General features: G+C 44.7%; 1 long non-coding RNA gene across 1 annotated transcript; it reads left to right on the top strand.

Annotated features, from left to right (window-relative positions):
• The first annotated feature begins 6,764 nt into the window (after positions 1-6,764).
• Positions 6,765-9,610, top strand: LOC116661141. The gene is made up of 3 exons (XR_004316905.1): positions 6,765-6,860; positions 8,185-8,236; positions 9,586-9,610. It is a non-coding gene; the product is annotated as an uncharacterized LOC116661141 (long non-coding RNA).
• The last annotated feature ends 9,868 nt before the right edge of the window (positions 9,611-19,478 follow it).

Genomic DNA, 19,478 nt, shown 5'->3' with positions numbered 1-19,478 from the left:
GTTGAGTTTCTATGGGAATACTGCAAAGGCAACTTTCTTATGAAGCTTTATCTGATTTCCTCAATGCCGTAAGTCACTGCTTTTAAATTACTGAAGAATGTTTTAATAATCTCACTTGGCACTGATTATTCTGTCTTGAGTTGCACTTGCTTGCATCATGCCTGCTCTTCCACTGGATGGTGGGCAATTTGAGTAAAAAATCACTTCTCCCTCTCCTTCTTTTTCCTTCCCTGCTTATACATTTGCAGAAACTCCTCTACTATTTGCTGGCATTGGCCTTGGCCTCAGGAGTAAAGATATAATAGGATCTTAAGTTTAAAGAGCTCAATTGTCATTGGGAAGACGGTCTTGGGCATAGAGAGCTATAATGCAATGCGATCAGGGCTTGGTTAATGTTGATTTGAGCTTTTTCACCAATCGTAGCAAAGTGCTTCAGCTCTGTATTTGGGCTCACCCTAGGAAATGAAAGAATTCACTGTTGTAAAGCTCTTTCTTCTTTTCTCTTTTATCCTAACCAACAGCCCTTGTGAATTAAAAACAGTTTTCTTTCTCCTTCAAGAATATAGTGGAGGTCAATAGTTTTGTTTTGTTTTGTTTTTTTCTGGATAGTCCACATCTCTTCTCCTGTGAAACTTGTTTCAAATTCCATCCATGGGCAACTATGCCACTGAGTCCTCCTGGCCAGGGGGCTGGTCACGTGACCCAAGCCCAGCTAATCAATAGCTTTGCGAACTTCTTTTGGGCGATAAATCCAAGGAAAGAGACTACTGTGCACCCTGGCAGTAAAGATGAGAAGACAGGAGCCCCGAAACTGCCAGCGGCCATGGGTCCAGCCTCACGGAGAAACCAGCGTGAAAGCGTGAAGGCGAGGTTCACAAGGAAGCGCGGCGAGAGCAAGGGCCCAGTCAGCGCCCAGTCTTCAGGCGAGCTGACCTAGATCAGCTGCCAAACACGCCCTGTCTCTGGTCTTACAATGGGCCAGTGACTTCCCCATTCTTCCTGTCGCTGTTCCTCCCCACTTACCAATACGTCACTTTTTAACTGCTCAGTCTGTACCTTAAGTACAAATGCACTCTTTAAAAAATCGCATATTTGATAGGGATGAGTATTTTACATCTTCTAGTTTGCAGGCTTTGATTGTGCCAGGGCTTACGTTAAATGGTATATTGCCATTTAATGATGGCAGAACTTCATTTGGCTCTTAAACTGTTTGTGGAACAATGAAATATGAGCAGGAGAATTCTTAGATTTGGTTTGTGGACCTTGGAAGTATTAGGCTTTTCAGCTTAGACGACAGATTTCTGAGAGCAGAGAAGCCGACATTTCAATATGTTTAATTTCTCAGCCACAGAGAAGAGACAGAGCATGGGACATCTTCAGTTGACACTGAGGAACAGGAAAATGAGCCTGGGCTTTGGAGTTAAGTTCTGGTTCTGCTGTAGACCAGGAACCTGCGCTCTCGGCTGGTGCCCTGGGAGCCAGGGCTGCACAAATGGGTGCACAGGCTCTTGGCTGGGGCAGCGGGAACCAAAGGGACTGAAGGAACATCTTGAGTGAAGGTAGGCTTTGAACCAAAGGATGAGACTGAAGTGAAAATTCTGTAGGAGGCCAGCAGATGCGAAAAGTCCCAGGTGAAGATCCCAGCAGGGTCTGCGAGCCCGCAGGGCCTGAGGTTCAGAGAGTAAGTAGGAAGAGGTACCAGGGGAGGTGGCTTGATGGCTCTGTAAACAAAGAGATAGCTTTTTAAAGGGCTGCTGTGGCCTTCTCAAGTTGGAAGATGTGGACCTTTCTGAAGACTGTGTGATCTTGGGCAGGCGCTGGTCCTCTGCGCCTCTGTATCTGCAAAACAAAGGTGATTTTCACCTGCCTCCCAGACTCAGATGAAGTTATCACGTAGTCGGTATTAAAATAAATAAACTCCCTCAAGCGATTCCACCTGGCTCTCTTTTTGCACATTTGCGAAGCTTCTGGCACATGCGCCAGGCTGAGGAGAGTCTCACTGAAAATCCCCAGAGGCCCAAATCTGCTCCCTGCCGTGGCTGCTGCGTTTCAACTAGTTGGGCCCAAGATTCTGCTCCAAGTCTCCTGTCCTTGCGGGACTTTCCTTTTATATTTCTTTCTTAAACTTTTCACCCTCATTAAATTAAGCTCCAGTTTTTGGCAAAACCCTGTTCCTGGGGGAATTCTTAAAAAGCCCCATATTGATTCAAAATAAAATACTTCTCCTGCAAGTCCTGTGGTAGCCGACCTCGTCTGCATTGTAAGATCTGGAGTCTGCATAGCCTTACGTAGCCAGGACACTCTGGTTTGAGATCCAAAATTATTCTTTCACTGAAAACACCAGGGAGGCTGGATTGTAACTAGTAGATCTTTTTGAATTTGCTTTACTTCTTGGATAGAAGCAGCTCATTATAAATCCATTCCTTATTGTGCATTTGAAGCCAAGAGAGGGAGATCATTCCTCTGAAACCAAAGCCTCTCCTTTCCTTTCAGTCACTTGAGCTTTCTGATGTTCTATTCTGTATTCCCACCTGCACCTGCCAGAGCGGAGAGAAAGGGCTGCCTCTTAAAGGCGCAGAGCCCCGAGAATAACAAGGTCACGTGCTAGTTATCTGTGCAGTGTGTTGGAGCAATGTTGGGTCAGAGGCTGGAAATCGGCTTGCTGTGACCCCTCTTCCTACCAACTCCTTTGTTCTCTGCTGAGAGACCCCGGTGCCTGCTCGGACTTAAATTACCTCTTGTCCCTTGTGAGACTCCAGAGGTTTATTCCCGGAGCCATCTGTATAGCAGGGAGGTTGACAGCACCGAGTTGAATTTATTCATTCAACTGTTCATTCATTCATTCACCCAGAAGTTTCTTGAGCACTGACTCAGTGCCGAGGATCCCCAAAGAATAAGTATCTTAGTCTAATAGGAAAATGCAACTGAATTCCAATTTAAGGTGAAAATGGGGATACAATCAAAATTTTCCTTGGAAATCACTGAATATAGCAAGATATTCTGGAAGGAAGCTGTGGGCAGGGGTACGAAATATTTGCATGGAGGAGATGATTTCTGGATTGTGTTTTAGGGGATGTGTAGGAGTTTGGGACCTAGTTTGGAGATGAGCTAGGATTGAAACATCTGAGAGCCAGGAGCAGGTGCCCAGCCCTGGGTGCAGTAGGGCAGAGATTCCCAAACTTGTAGGTGAATATAAATCACATGGGGATCTTGTTAAAATGTAGGTTCTGAGTCTGTGGGTCTGGTATGGGGTCTGAGAGTCTGTCATGCTAATAAATTACAGGTTAAAGATCCATTCTTTTTTTCTTATTTATCTCTTAAGTCTTTTTTTTTCTTGAAACTTAAAAAATATTTTAATATTATTTTAAAACTTACAGAAAAATTATAAGAATTGTACAAGAAATACTATACTCTTTTATCCAAATTCAAATTCAACAATTGTTTACATTTTTCTTTCTTATCCTTTCTCTACATATTTACATATGATATATGCTTTTTTGAAGTACTTGGAAATAAGTTTGTAACAATGTGCCCCCATACCCTTAAATTCCTAAGGAAAAGGGATATTCTCTCACATTAATCAAAATCAGGAAGTTTAAGTTTGATACAATACTGTTATCTAGCACAGGTTATATTAAAAAATTTTCGATTGTAACATCCTTTCTATCACATTTCCCCCTTGGTCCAGGGTCCAATCCAAGGTCATGTGTTGCATTCGGTCCCTGTGTCTTCTGATTTTCAATGATAACGTCCTTTCTATCAATTTGGTCCTGGGTCCAATCCCAGATCACATTCGGTGACCGTGTCTTCTGAGTCTCCTGTAATCTCGAGCAACTGTTCAGCTGTTTTTGTCCTTCTTGACCTTGAAAATTTTGAATGGTAGAGGCCAGTTATTGTGCAGAATGCCCCTCAATTTGCGACTGTCTGATGTTCCCTCATAATTAGATTCAGGCTATGTGCTATTGGCAGGAATATCACAGCGGTGACGTTGTGTCCCCTGCGTGTTTTGATAGCAAACATCTAGTGAATGTGGTCCTGGGCACTGATGCTGGCTGCCAGCATCTCCCCCAACGGGGGCCTCCCTGCCAGAAGCTCTGTGCTACCCAGCGCTTTGCCTGGCTGACCCTGACTGGGGCACACACGCTGCATCTTGGACTCACACTGAACCTTGGAATGTAACACGGATTTTCTGTGAAGCCAGCTCTTTCCACTTCTAGGCTGGCCTTTCACTTTGCCCTACGTGTCAGGTAACCCACCTCTGGCTTCTTTCTCTGTGACCTGCAGTCCTGGTGGCCAGACCCTGCCTGCATCTCTTGCCTCATCTGGACAATCTGGTCCTGGCAAGCTAGGCTGTCATCAGGATGGACGGGAACTGCAGGAAGACTGACTCGATGCCAGACAGGCTGGGCTGCCTGCAGGGCTCCCAGTGGTTGTGTCCCTCTTACCGGTGTCCTTTATTCTGCTCTTCTCTCTGCCCGGGATGCCTTCTAACCAGCATCCCCCCTCCTCCCTGCCGTACACACTTCTCTTTGAAGTCCTCCCCTTCTCCAAGTCACCTACAAGTGATTCATTGCACATTAAAGTTTGAGCAGCTCTGTATAGATTTCACGATCAAGAAAATTCGAAAATTGCACCTCTTGGGGAGTGATGGAAATGTTAGCTATCTCGATTGTGGTAGATTTCATTGGTATTTACATCTATCAAAATTCATCAAATTGTACGTTTGAAATATATATGGTTTACTGTACAGGAACCATACTACAATAAGGTGTTTAAAAAAAAAAAAAAAGAAATCCAGCCTTGAACAAGACCCAGGTATCAGATAGAGTGGCTGCAGGACAACCAGAGGCAGCCCTGGGAGACAGCGGTGTGCAAGGGGTTAAAAGCAGAGGTCCCCATGTCTGACCATTGGCTCCAATACTTCCTCGCTAAGGAACCTTGACAAGAGATGTAACCTCTCTGTGCTTCAATGTCTTCCTATGTAAAATAAGAATCATAGTACCCCCCACTTCCTAGGGCTGTGGAGAAGAATCAATGTAATAAGGCAGCTACTTGCTTACAGAGTATCTGATTCAATAAATGTCCTTAGGATGGGAACTGCACAAACTCTCACCCGATGTTGAATTAGGGAACTTGTATTCCCCCTGCCAGGGGACAGGATCATTCTTGGAGGCTGGGCCAGGGTGGGACCTGCAGATAATGGCATAGTGGCCCTAGCTTCATGGATCAGGGATATCGAGGGCCCAGGAAATAGAATAATCCTCCTGAAACCGTCAAAGCCTCGGCAGCAAGGTGGTCAGAGCTGGACAGTGGCCCTGCCAGGACAGCAGCACTCGTGTGGCTTGCTGGCCTCAGGAACAGTGTTTCCGACCAGAAATGCAGGGACTACAGAAGCAATATTTCCCCAGATTTCCATGAGAATCGCTGACAACTGTGTCAGTCTGTTGTGAGAGTAAACTTCCCGCGGTGCCTGAAGAGAGCGCAAAGGAAAACAATTCTGATCAAAGCCTGGATTCCTTTGTCACAGGCATTCTCTCCGCAACGCGCCCAAAGGCGTTTTGTAAAATAGCAGCGGCTTCTGAAAGGAAGATGTGTTAATAGGATACGGTTTGGGTGTCATCAGCTCATTCCCAGAATGGGTTTCGCGTCAAGACAGACATCAAAATGGAGAGGAGAGATGAATTCACTCACATGTTGGCACTTGATGGGGAAAAGGAGAAATCAAATGTTTCAGTGGCCTGGATACCACGACTCTTTGACGTGAGCATTTTTAGCTCCATTTACTGCTCTCAAACTAATGGGGCTATAAAACCATCCTGCGAGGATGACACCATTAGGAAATACAGTTCTGTTCTGCCTTGAAGCCTGAAAGTGTATCAATTAGCAAATATTTACGGAGAGTCTGCTGTACGCCAGGGATGTCCTAGGCATGCAAGGAGACGGGACATTTATGTCAAGTGAGTGCCTGGTGGTCGTGAGTCACAATGGGAGTGGCTACCTGCTTTTGGAATACATCCATTAAGCAGTTTCAAACCATTATCTTATCTTCTCCAAGGAAGGTAGCGCTAATTCTGGCTTTACAAATGGGAAAACTGAGGCATAAAGAATTCAAACACTTGCTCAAGGTCAGGCAGCGAAGAAAGGAGCTGGTACTCTCTTGCAGCTTGTCTGCTTTTTCACCATAACATGCTGCCTTGGAAGAGAAGAAACTGCACATATTAAAAGAAATCAAAGGATTCAAAGCAGAGTCTGAGAAATGTGAGAATAAAGAATGCCGTTCTCTCAGTTAGGAGTCATCCCATTTCATTGATGGAGAAACGAAGGCTGGCACGCGCTCGAGGCCGTAAGAGAGTTCGTTACTGGAAGAGGAGGACTCAGGGGCTCTCGTCTTCAGCGCCGTCCTGCTCACATTAACCCTTGCCTCCACTACGGTTACGTTGCAGGATGAGCTGTCTGCTTCTGGACGTCTGTATTCTGCACAGACGGTGTCTGGAGTATTTAGTGCGACTTCCCTCAGCTACAGTGCGGGGGAGGCCAATGTCATCACTCACTGTAGGTGGCTCACCTCCTGCCAGGGCCCCTCGAGGTGCTGGAAGGAGAGCAGCTCAACATTGCCAGAGAGAGGCCATCTGCACCACTGCGAAGTGGATGGAAAGCTGTTGCGGACGGGAGCCGACTGCTGGGAGATGGATGTGTCCCGCCCGTCCCGGTGAGGAGAGGAGTCGCCCCCCTGCCTCGCTCCCTCCTCTCTGCTCCCTGATGGCCGTGGCGTGGCTGTTTGGGGCGGCGCTGAAGGAGTGTGTCTGGGTTGACAGAATGAGGAGCATGGCTCCGAGATGGAACGTTCCCGTCCAGAAGCGGTGAGAGAGGCACGTCAAGGATTTGTGGTGGGGGCAGAGTGCCGGCCGACGAATTCATCACCGAGCATCTCGTTCTCATTCCCTAGAAGAAGACAGAGAAGGAAAAACAAAAGCTAAACAGCAGGCAAAGGGAGTTAATCTGTGTCCAGAGCCTTTTGAAATAATACAGTCAGAGCAGGCTCACTGGAGACCGGCCATTTCCATTTCACGCTCTCAGAGCCTGAGGACAGGCTGATGAGTTTGGCTGGCAGAGTTCTCTCTTTCTTTGGCTGGCTGTCTTTGTTTTTCCTCCTCGAACGGTGGGGAGAAATCTGAGGGGCCTGGAGGCTGGACTCCGGGAAACAGCAGACCGGGAGTGCACATCCTTCCTCTGGAACCGGGCGGAGCCCTGAAGGGCGTGTCAGCTCCCCTCTCGGCCGCCTTTAGGGCACCCTTCCGCAGGGGCCGGCGGGGCTCCCGTCTCCAGGGTCACTGCCTCGTTCTGCTCCCGTGGGTCACGACAGGCAGACTGCCGGGGAAGCGTGACTCGCGTGTGAGGGATCTCAAGCCCGTCTCGGGCACAGCCGGCCGCGGTGCCCAGGCCGGCCTGAAGCCCCGGGGTCCGCCTCTCCTCGGAACAGGCGGGTTCTCTGATCTTCGAGAACCCGGGGAAGAAGCAGGTCAGTGATAACCCGTCTGCTTCACAGCATCCAGACAACATTGGCTGCACAGCCCAAGGAGAAAAGGAATAATAATAATATAAAAAAGACATCCAAATCCTCCTTAATGAAAGCGTTTGAAAGGCCCTGACATGTGGCCATTGTGCTCCAGGCTGATGGCGACAATGGGACCTGGGTGACGCTGATGGAGTCGCATCCCCGGCAACACTACACGCTGTTTATGGAGACGCGGCTCCACACCGCAGAGCGAAGGACTGTGATGCTTAGGGTTTGCTATTGTCCCATGCCACGGTGGGGCCAAAGCAACAGCAGTGACAGCAGTCTGGGGGGAGGGACCCTCCTTCCAGACTCTGAGGGACGCGGGACCCTCAAGCAGGCTTGGCTGTCAATTGTTGCTGATTCCCTCTCTGAAGGCATCTGTGTGCTCGGGTAAAGAGTGAGGAGGTGTTAACAATCACCATTAACTGAGGGACTGTTATGGGCCAAGATTTACACATTTTGTTTTATTCAATCCTCACCGTATTTTCACCATCCCAAGTTTGCAGATGACACAATTCAAGCTCTTAGGTGTTAATTTTTTACCCAGAGCCACAGAATATGCTGACAGAAATTTGAATTCTGGCCTCTATAACATCAAAGCTGGTGCGTTTATCTTTCCCTCACAGATCATGCAACTACTTCGTTTCAAGATTTGGGGGACCCTTTCAATAAGTGAAGGTAAGGTTTCTTGTGAAATCCTCCTGCCTCCCACTGTGCTGTAGGCTGGGAGTGAAAAGTCCTGCCCTTCAAATTCTCTTGCGTGCTGGGTTTCTTTCTATATGAATAACAGGGCTAATTAGCAAATTAATATTGAGGACCTGCTATTTGCTCTGAACTGTGATAGGTGCTGGCACTGTCATGCAAACGAAGACAAATACAGTCCTGTTGTGGGAAAGGAAATAACAAATTAAAAAGGCATTAAGAAAGTAGAATCAAAATAAGTAATTACAGCTTATGAGTCATGCTAATTGAGAAAAATAAATAAAAGAAGGTACTTGATAAATAACAGGAATGAGGGAAACAACTTGAGATGGTTTCCTTGGGAAGCTAAGGCAAGGCCTGCAGGATGAGAGGCGGTCAAGTGGTTGCAAAATGTGGGAAAAAAGAAACTAGGCAGAAAGTACAGCATGTGCAAAGGCCCTGAGGTGGGAAACAGCTCAGCATGTTTAAGCTGTGAAAGGAGGCCTGAGACACTGCACAGCATGACCTAGAAGGAGATTTGCACACTCCAGAGGGGGAGGGGTAGCTCAGGCGGGGCCTCGACGGTGCCAGGGAGTCTGCAGTTGGTTGTTCTCAGTACCATAGGAGCAACTCTAGGGTTTCCAGCAGGAAAGTGATATGAGCTAATTCAGTGCTTATCCTTATGTTTTTAATAACATGTCTATGGCCCAAAATTCAAAAAATAACTTTTTATGGTGGACGTATCTCTTCCTCAACCCTGTCCTTCCTCTCACCTTCTGAGTATATTCCATACATGTCATATACATATAATATAATGTTTATATATATTTATGTGTTATAGATCCAATTAACACACATACATATTATTCTGGAGCTTGCCCTGTGTTGTGTTTTTTTTTTTTTTTCTCATTTTATTTCTTGGAGATCATTATATATTGGTACCTGTAGAACCATGTCTTCTGTAACTCTGGTGGTGAATCAGCATAGCACAGCGGTTAAGAACAGAATTTGGAGCCAGTCTGCCTGAGTCTAAATCTTGTCTCTATGACCTTGGGCAACTTACTTAAGCTCTCTGTACATTGGTTGACTCATCTAGTAAACTATGGAGGGAGTGCCCGCCTCCTAGGATCATTATGGGGAATTAGTGAGTTAATACATGAGCATTGAGAATGGTGAGTGCTCCTGTCCCAGGGCTTGCTCTTACAAATGTGATCACGAATATCCCTGTGTGTATGTCGTTTCTCTCATGGCTTTCTATCTGTGTGATAAATATCTAAGAATAAAACTTGGGACAAAGAGAGGTGTCTTTGTAGTTTTGATCCATATTATCAAATTCTCCTTCACAGATTTTCAAATTTACAAGTTCACCCACATTGCACATCATCAGACTTTTTGATCTTTACCAACCAGGTAGGTAAAATCATAAGGGTATCTGGTTGTAATTTATTTTCTATTCCCCTGAATTTGGTTAGGTCTGAACGTCCTTTTTAATCTTGAGTTATTGCATTTCTTCTCTGTAAACTCTCTGCTCTGGTTCTTTGCCCATTTCCTTTCGTGTGGCTGATCTTTTGTTATTCAACGGCGTTAGTGTGGTGGGTGAGGGCACGGGTTCTGGGGGAAGCCTGGATTCGAGTCACGGTTCTGGCTCTTACTAGCTGTGTGACTCTGGGCAGGTTAATTCATCCCTCTGTGCCTCAGTTTCCTCTGGCTAACACAGTATCTGTGCCACACGATGGTGGTAAGTGAATTATGAGAGACTGAATACACAAATGGACAGTGGCCAGACATGTCTGAGAACAGAACACCCTACAGTCTTCCATGACTAGTCCAGGAAGTGACTAGTCCAAGCCACAACCTGCGTGGCAAGCACTATCAGCTTCCCTGACTTTTGCCTTGCTTCCTACTTAGGACTAATTAGAGAAAGCCAAGCATGCTCCCCTCACTGGCCACGCAGGGTGTCGCACCTCCAGCTGGCCCGCCTCCAGCTTCCCCATACCAACAGCTTCCGATCAGGGCGTGCCCGGAGCCTTCCCTTCCCCCTTTATAAAGCGCTCTCACTCTCTGCCTGCGTTTGAGTCTCAGCCAGAAGCAAGTGATGGTGACTGCCTCCTTTGCCACAGCAAGCTCTGAATAAATTGTTTTTCCTCATCTGGGTGGTCTTCATTTATGTCCACAGCTGGTACATTTGAAATGCTTAGAAGGGAGTTTATTATATAGTCAGTGTTTAACAGCACAGCTGGTCATCGGTCTGTGATACATGGTATTGTAAGTAATTTTCCCCGATTTTTCTCTCCGTCTGGAATGTAAGCTTCATGAAGGAAGACATTGCCACTAACACATTTAAAAATATTCCACAGGATTGAAAATAATGCCTTACACGTAGAGTGAGCATACGGATGGGAGGGCTGGATGAATCGTGCCTGAGTGTGGGAGTTCAGAAGACAGTGCAGTCATCCCTTGGTACCCTTGGGACACTGGTTCCAGAACCCCCTGCAGACACCCAATCCAAGGATGCTCAAGGCCTTTATGTAAAATGGCACAGTATTTGCATATAACCTACACACATCCTCCCGTGTTCTTTAAATCATCTCTAGATCACTCATGATGCCTAATAGAGTGCAAATGTTCTATAGGTCGGTGAAATGTAAGTGCTGGAGGCAAATTCAAGGTTTGCTTTTTGGAACTTTCTGGAATTAAAAAAAAAAATCCTTCAGCATTTGGTTCTGTGGATGTGGAACCCAGGGTACAGAGGGCCAGCGGTGCTCTACCGCAGTTTAAAGCTGTGAGCCCAAATGTGAACCACAGGTAGACTTAGAGTCGGGGCCAAGGGCTCCGTTTCCACAGGATTAGGAGCAGAAACGAGGTGAATCCAGATGCGTGAGCTCTGTGACCGCTCGCAAACATGAAACCCGTCTTTAATCTCCTGCCTTGCAAAGGGAAGGTACTACTGCCTGCACAGCGGTTTTGTGTGAAGTGGATGGGATTACGGAGCAAAAATGTCCCTAACAGGGTAGCGGGCCGTGTTCTGTCCACAAGTGGGCCACTTGTTTGGTAAAGATGAACTCATCTGCATTTACACGATACTTTGCTCTTTGCTAAACACGTGTGCACAGACTCAGTTGATAACTGCAGCATACTGCTGAGGTGGTTAGAGCCAGAACTGTCATTCCTGTTTAGCAGGTTGGGAAATGGAGGCTCAAAGCCAAAAAGCGGGTAACTTAATGGCACATGGCTAGTGTTTGCAGATGGAGTCAGATGTTGTCTCCTTTTTTTTTTTTTTAAGTCATTCACTTGGATTTTATTTCCCATTAAAAAGAGAACTTTTGAGTGTACATAAATTCTTAATTTTGCATTAGTAATAACATAGACATCCAAACATTACATTTCCGCCATCCCAGTTACAACGGTAATTATGAAACGAGTATCATTTTGCCTTGTTTTATTACTGATACCCTTTTAGAGATGACTTTGTCATCAGATACATTTGTCAAGCCTCGTACCATTTGTCTGTCGGAGCAGACTTTAAAGAGTATTATAGGGAAAATAATATACATATAACTGAATCGCTGTGTGCTACACTGGAAACTAACACAACATTGTATAGCAACTAAAATTCAATTTAAAAAAAACACCTGTTCAAAAATAACAATTCTTAAGCTCCATCTTTTGACTGTAAATTCTACATTTAGTCTGCTAAATGAGGCTGCTTCATAGCTCCTTTTTGAATGCGTGTGTGAAAATAAAAACGATGAAACTTTCCTGGGCTCCCAAGACCCCCCTGGGGAAACCTAAAGGCCGGGCGCCAGGAGGTGTGTCTCTGCGTCTCTGGAGTCACTTCCTCTGGGCCTGGGCGGTGGAGCAGGGAGAGGTCTGCAGGGCCCATCTGTGCCCACCATGCTCTGCTCCCCGAGCATTTGAGTCATTTTGCACTTGCCGCTGCTTTGTCCCCCCAGGCCCTTGGCCGCTGCAAGAAACAGCAGCTGTGGCCATCTAGTTCATGTCACTAATTAAACGGAATTTATGCTGTGAATTTGGAAATGGACACCTTCTTGCCAAGGCACAACCGCTCTCCGAAATCAAGCCATTGAGCTTCAGAAAAACGTTTCTTTGGCCACACAGCCCTCATTCTATTCCAATCAGCCTTTATTGATTAGCTACGTGCCAAAGATACAAAGACTAGAGACCTTTGCCAAATCACCCCCCCACCCGCCTATAAATGTTTCTTGAGCATCCACATCGTGCAAGGCCGTGTGCTGTGTTCATATACGGAAAACGTCAGGGAAACGGCTGCGAAAATGAGAGAGTAAAGGGGACCCCGGACCAGAAAGGGAAGCCAGTGCAAAGAGAGACACTGGGCAGGGGCAGGGCAAGAGGGCCAGGGGAAGCCAAGAAATGACCCAGGTCCGTACTCTCCATCCACATGTCAGGAATTCTAATGGAAATGTGCCCCGTGCCATTTTAATGAGCCCGCAGTTAGTGCTGCTTCTGTTTGCCTTGAATCCCTGAGGACCATTCCAGATGGGGGAGCAGAACTGTAGAGAGCTCAGAGATCCTGGAATCCTGCCACCTTGCTTCCTCATCATCACACCCTCCCTCGTGCCAGACCCCAGCCTACATGTTACTCTCTCCCCTTCCCCGTCACTCTGTCTGAGGTTTGCTGGAACCACCTGTTTTAGTCCTTGATCATGTGCACCATGTATCTCTTCATTAGAATGCTAACTGGTACAGAGCTATTCACTTTTTGGGGTGTCCACACTCTGCGATGGCACTTACGCATTAACTTGACCTGTGGAGTGAGGGAGGAACTTGGGGATCTCCTCCTGTCCTGCAGTTCCTGGTATATGTCTTGCTGCTCCGATGCATCTGCTTTTGTTAATGTCCGCAGGGCTTTAAATATAATCCTGTGGGAATAATTCCTTTTGAAGGGAGGTTGAAAGCACTTGACTCAGCCAGGACTCCGGATGCATCAAAGGTTTGTGTCCACTCAGCCGGGGCGTCCTTTTAGCTTTGTTCTGGTCAGAATTAACCACAATGTCTTCTCACTAAGTGGTTGTTAAAAGCCTCATTTTTGAAAGATAGGAGGGAAAAAGAGTATAAAGAAGAAATGAGTCTGAAAGTTTTCTTTAGAGGCTATGTAATTCCAAAATTATAGGAGTGCTTTCCTAAAACTATGAGAATGTAAGGACAAAAAATGGAGGTAAGTCAGGTAGTGGTACTTGTCAGGGTTCTCTGAGAACCAGAACCAGAGCCAGTAAGAGATATTGACAGATATATAGATAGAATTTATTATGGGGAAATGGCTCCTGCAATTAGGGAGGCTGAGAAGTCCTACAATTTGCCATTTGCAAGCTGGAGACTCAGGAAAATTGTCATTCCAGTTTGGTTGAGTCTGAAGACCTGAGAACCAGGGAGCTGATGCTGTAAACCCCAGTATGAGGGTAGGAGAAGATAAGATGTTTCAGCTCAAGCAGGGAGGCAGGAGGGAAAAAGGGAATGCCTCCTTTCTCACCTTTTTGTTCCATTTCAGCCAGCAATGGATTGGATGATGCCCGCCCACTTTGGGAAGGCCATCTACTTCACTGAGTACACAGGTTCAAAAGCTAACTCATCCAGAAACATCCTCACAGACACATCTAGAAATAATACTTAATCTGGACACCTCCTGTCCCAGTCAAGTTGACACATAAAATTAACCCTTACCATAATTTTTATAGTTCTTCATGCTATCTCTGAAGAAAAATGACTTGGTTAAAATCCATGTTCTTGCTATGTGATTCTGGGTAGGTAACTTGGCATCTTTGAAGATAGTAACTGCAGTTACTACTACATAGGTTTATGGAGTGACTTCAATGAGATAAGCCATGCAAAGAACCCAAGAAGAAGGCCTGACACATAGTAACCTTTAATTAATGTTAGTTGATCATCATCATCATTATCATCACCATCACCATCAACATCATCACCACCATCATCACCATCATCATCACCACCATCATCATCACCATCATCATGACCACCACCACCACCATCATCATCATAACAACTGTCATCATCATCATAACAACTGTCTTCTTCATTTCATGAAGACCTGTTTAGCTTTCTTTATATGTTAATCAACTGTGGTTCCATCAGGACATAAAAATGACTCCAATGTGGTTCCTGCTTTCACGGAAGTTCAGATCTAAAAGGGAAGATAAGGCATATACAGAGATTACATTAATACATGATGGAAAACGAGAGTGCAGCAAGAAGTAGGCAGGCAGTGCAAAGAGAAACCAGAGTTGGAAGTTTAATTTCAGCTGGCAGTGGGATGGTAGGTGGGCATTTCAGGAAAATTTGACGGGAAAGGAGTGTTTGGTCTGGGTCTTGTTGGACTGTTAGGTTTGAAGTAGCAAAGGGAAAAAGTCATTCCATAGGGAGAGGACAGCATGATCCAAGTCAGCAAAACTCAGAACAAACTGAAGGAAAATAAAATAATGCAGTTTGGGTAGGGTAGAGAATGTTTAAGGATAAACAAATAACAGGACAGAATAGAGAGGCATATTGGGAACAAGTCACAGAAGCGCCACAATAATTTTTAATAATCATATTTTCCTTAAAGACGCTCAGCATTCTTCTTTATAGACACTCGGAATGCTTGGAGCCGGAGATACGTGGTGGTTGTCCACTCCACTCTGGTTTCCGGGAGAGCCATCCCCAAAGCTCTTGGATGTGAAACCACGGCTGCCCCCTTGCTACGGCTCTGCGGGGAGGCTAAGCCACGTGGCGCTGAGCTGCCTATTCGTAAGTCGCCGGAGCTGCTGGGAGGGTACCATCCAGCCTCTGCTGAAATGTAGAGTCACATTCCAACTGGGCAGCCAGGCACCCCGTTTCCCCTTTCTATGCCTCTTTCGTTTGCTTTTTACGGGACTTCATGTCTTTGAAGGAAATCAAGGTGCTTGCCATTGACTTTTAGGACAGGAAGTGAAAAAGGGGAAAGAAAAGAAAGTCTTTCGAGCTCTTATTCTGTGATAGGCCCTGCCTTCCAGGCTTTCTTGTATTAAACTTCCTTTTGTTCTCATGGTTCCTCAAAGTGTACATTGTATCCCTGTCTTTGGAGATGATGAAACTGATGTTCGGAAAAGTGGACCTCCTGACATTCCCAGGGGCACTTGGCCGACCAGAAGCAGAGGACAGATTTGCATGGAAATCCTCCTGGTCACTAAACGTTGTTGCCATTTGAAAGTCTATCGCTGAGTCCTCTGAGGGGTTACAGGTTTTTAAAAAATATTTTAGATGGGTTATCCAGTTGCCAAAGGATAGTCCTGGTAGGAGTTGGGCAACATAGCTTCATCTTTTTTCAGCCTATTTCGTCTCCTAACAACTTTACCTGGGGCAGTAATTATGTTTGATTTGTTTATCATTATATATTTAGTACCTAGGATGTGTCCAATGAATATTAACTGAACGAATGACTCCTGGTCTCAATCCAGCTTCTGTGGCCACCAAAGGTAGTGTGACGTCCTGGTTTGTGCAGTGACTTTGGGACAACGGTCAGTGGTTCAAGACCTGACTTTATTAGTATTCGCCAAGTGTGCTTGAGTAATTTTTAGCCTTTCAGAACCTTGAAAACCACAAAATAAAACTACCTAAATCTCTTGTGTCCGCTATCCAGAATTATACTCGTGAGGGTTAAATGAAGTAATTCCATTCAAGAAATATTTTCCAATCTCTTGCACTGTACAGGGTCAGGTCCCAAGCAGAGGCAATGATTAAAAATGATTGAACCTGTGAAGAAAACTATCTTTATACAAATAAAAGTCAAGGGGCAGTTATTGCACACAGGGCATCATCAGCTTAATATCAAGAAAATCTTACCCCCAAGACCTAACTGAGTTTTCTACTGGATTTTTTTTTTCTCCCTGTTGAAAAATTGAGCACATTCTTTTTCTCATGACATTTCATCTAAATCAAGTTGTCAGGAAGGTGTAATTTCTTCTAGGTGTGCGTATGAAAATAGATAGGCTGCTTTTTCCCTGGGGTCATTAGCACTTACCTATTTTCTGGATCCCTGGTTTGCTGAAAGCAACAATGGATGACATTCACAACCAGAGTGGCTGGTGGAACGTGTTCCCTGGGATGTCACGGTTTTTTCCCCTTGGCTTCCCCTGGTATGCTTTGTTATGTTATCCTTGGCCATAGCGCAGTTTGCCTTCTGAACACGCCCATATTCTTGTTTTTAAGGTTTAGTCATGTCTAGAAATCAATGCTAAGCACAAATCTAGGGATTACTTATAATACAGGTCAAAATTTAAAGGTAGAGGATAATTTGGTAATCATTTATTACAAATCTTTCACTTTAGAGGTCAGGAAAGCTAGACCCATCCATCCATCTATCCATCCATCTGTCCATCCATCCATCCATTTAATCGTTAATTCAGCACATAGTTAATGAGCCCCAAGCACTGGGGATAAAATACTGAATTATTAAGAGAAGGTCTCAATCCTTAGCAATAACAATTTTGAGTGTCATTTTAACAACAATAACAACAATTATTTATTGAGTACCCCGTATGGTCCAGAGAGGTGTTTTTTCATGCATTGTTTTATTTGATGCTCATGTCCATAAAGTAGGTACTACTGTTTCATTTTACATATGCTAAATCTGAACTGAAGGTGGTTAAGCATCAGCCAATGACCACCTAATTAGTAACAGAGTTATCATCGCAACCCAGCACTACCTCCAAGCCCATGCCTTCTACATTCTGCAGTGAAGCCCATGGTCCAAGGAAGTAGCAGGTTGCCCATGAGATTATAAAACAGCTTGTTACAAGAGCCAGCGTCTTCTGAATCAAATTCCTCTGGTGTAAATGTGAATACATGTTCACGCTTCTATTTTGCTTAAACATTGCCCTTCAATCAGTTAAGAATTTGGTACTGGGTACCCGTGCGAAGAAAGTCAATAATCTTATTTTTCCTTTATATAACCTGTTAAGCTACTTCAAGTTTCCTTGGAGTGTGAAAGGCAGGGAGAGTTAAGGTTGAAATATATTGAGGTAATAATGTAATTGGTAAATACTTCTACAGAGAAATTATGTAGAAGTAGAAAGTTCTTGAGGACTGCGGGAGGGTGCGTGTAGGTGCCATCCCTGAAAAATTATTACCCTGAAAACTGCAGCCCCATCAAAATCGAGGCAATCTTAAGGCAAACCAGGAAACTATCAATTTCCAGCTATCTAGGAAAGCACAGGACATTTTATCAGAAAAATACATCGTCTAGAGCACTGGTTCTCAAACTCAAATGTGCACATGGGGCACCAAGATGTTGTTAATTGCAGATTTGAACTCAGGTCTCAGGTAGGGGTACGATTCTGCATTTCTAAGCTGATGCTGCTAGTCCATGGACCACACTTCGGCAAGTGAGGCTTCTAGACCAACATGGTTTCCTGCTATGACACTTAGATGAAGTAGACAATGATCTTTCTTAACCTCAGTAGGGTTTTTTGCTTCAATTGTGTAAATGGTACTTTCAACTATAGGCTGAAAAGGTATGTTCTTGTTAGTTGGAGGAATGATCAAGACCATTTCTGAAAGGTAACTGTTGTCAGTGTGAGGCAGACCAGAGGTGCGCGTCAAGTGATGCTTCAGAGAGAGGTCCCGGATGGAGGTCAGATCATTGCAGGGTCCCAAGTGCAGAGTGGGAAAATGTGAAAATAATCTTAACACATTCCTCATTGCAAAGAAAAAGAAAATTCAAAATGACCTTGAGATGCCATTCAAATGACCTCAACAAGCTGTAGTAAAACTCATAACTCAGAATGAAGAGGTACCAAGTAATGCAATTAAAGCCAGAAACCCAAAATATGTAAGCTGTAGTGAGATGGGGAAGTTTCAAAGGAAAGATCTGAAGGAAACTCCAAATATCAACTGCAGATCAATCCCGATAAGATGCTATTACAAGATGGAAATAAATGTACTAAATTATGGTAAAAGTTTAAAGTAATTTTTCCACAAGAGCGTGCCCTATATTATGAAGATTTTTACATGTTGCATTTTAAAGGAGCTATAGGAAAATTGGAGAATTGAAAAAGGAAGCAACCTCACAGATCTTTGGGTCAGAGGAATTTCCTCCATCCCTGGAGAGTCTTCACCTCTACTCTCTTTGCTCAGATTGTTCATTTCCTTTTTTCATGGACAACATTACATGAAACTGAGCTGCAAAGAAACACAGATCCAACAGAAGCCACTGTTAAATTTGCTGGCTTTGCTGTAAAGCACACACGTCTGAAGTTACATAAACTAGGAAGTTTCCCACTATGACCATGCAAAAAGTTTGTGATGTAGCATGTTGATTCTACTAAAAAAATAACGTTGGTATTTGTAGAATTGCCTCACTACAACAGAGATTCACAAAGTTGGCCAGCATCTCCAAAAGAATGAGCCTAGGAGTAAATCACTTTATATCAACTGACAGACACTCGATGTTCATTTAGAACTTTCAGGCAGAAATGCATCAACGAATATAGGTCCATCAGACATCTGGGGGTTTACGTGGAAAGCCTCTCATGGTGTTTCTTTGTCCACTCTGTTTTGGTCTGGTTTGGGGTATTTTCTTTGAGCTGTAAATGACCTTATAGGTAAGAGCTTAACAGTTGACTTGATTTGACTTGATCTCAAGAAGCAAGTATTGACTTCTTTCTGCTTTTTCCCATATAACCAGCAGTTCCTTTGGGTTCTGCCTGATCACAATTTCCCTCCATGGATAAAGTTAGCTGGTTCCTTCCATGAATAAAATTCAGAGACACCAGCCATGCAAGTAGCATACTCCTATACTGAAGAAAATTCTTTCATTCACCCATCCACTTAGTCGGCCAGTCAGTCATCTGAAGGAAAAAAAAAATCTGCTGAAGAGCAGAAATCACGTATTTCCACCCACATGTCTTTACCAGTTTACTTTCTCCCTTCTTGCTCAATCAAGAAAGAAGCAGCATGTTTTTTGTGTTTGTTTTTATTTTGGTTTTTGTTTCCCTTAGAAGGAAAGACGAGCACCGGTGGACAGGTCTATCCATGGGGCCACATGATTGCTATTTTGACTCAGGAATAGATCCAGAAAACTGACTGGATCAGAGTTACAAGTGCTTTCAGTTTCTGAAAGACGGTGTGTAGATGGAGACAATGGATGATTAGATAAAGGAACATTTGCATTTGTTTTCAGTAAGTCAGCTACGGTGCTAGAGGCTTGCACTTTTTCCCATTTAGA

Source organism: Camelus ferus, chromosome 33 (genome assembly GCF_009834535.1).
Source record: "Camelus ferus isolate YT-003-E chromosome 33, BCGSAC_Cfer_1.0, whole genome shotgun sequence".
NCBI lineage: Eukaryota > Metazoa > Chordata > Mammalia > Artiodactyla > Camelidae > Camelus > Camelus ferus.
This window is presented reverse-complemented; position numbering and strand designations above follow the sequence as displayed.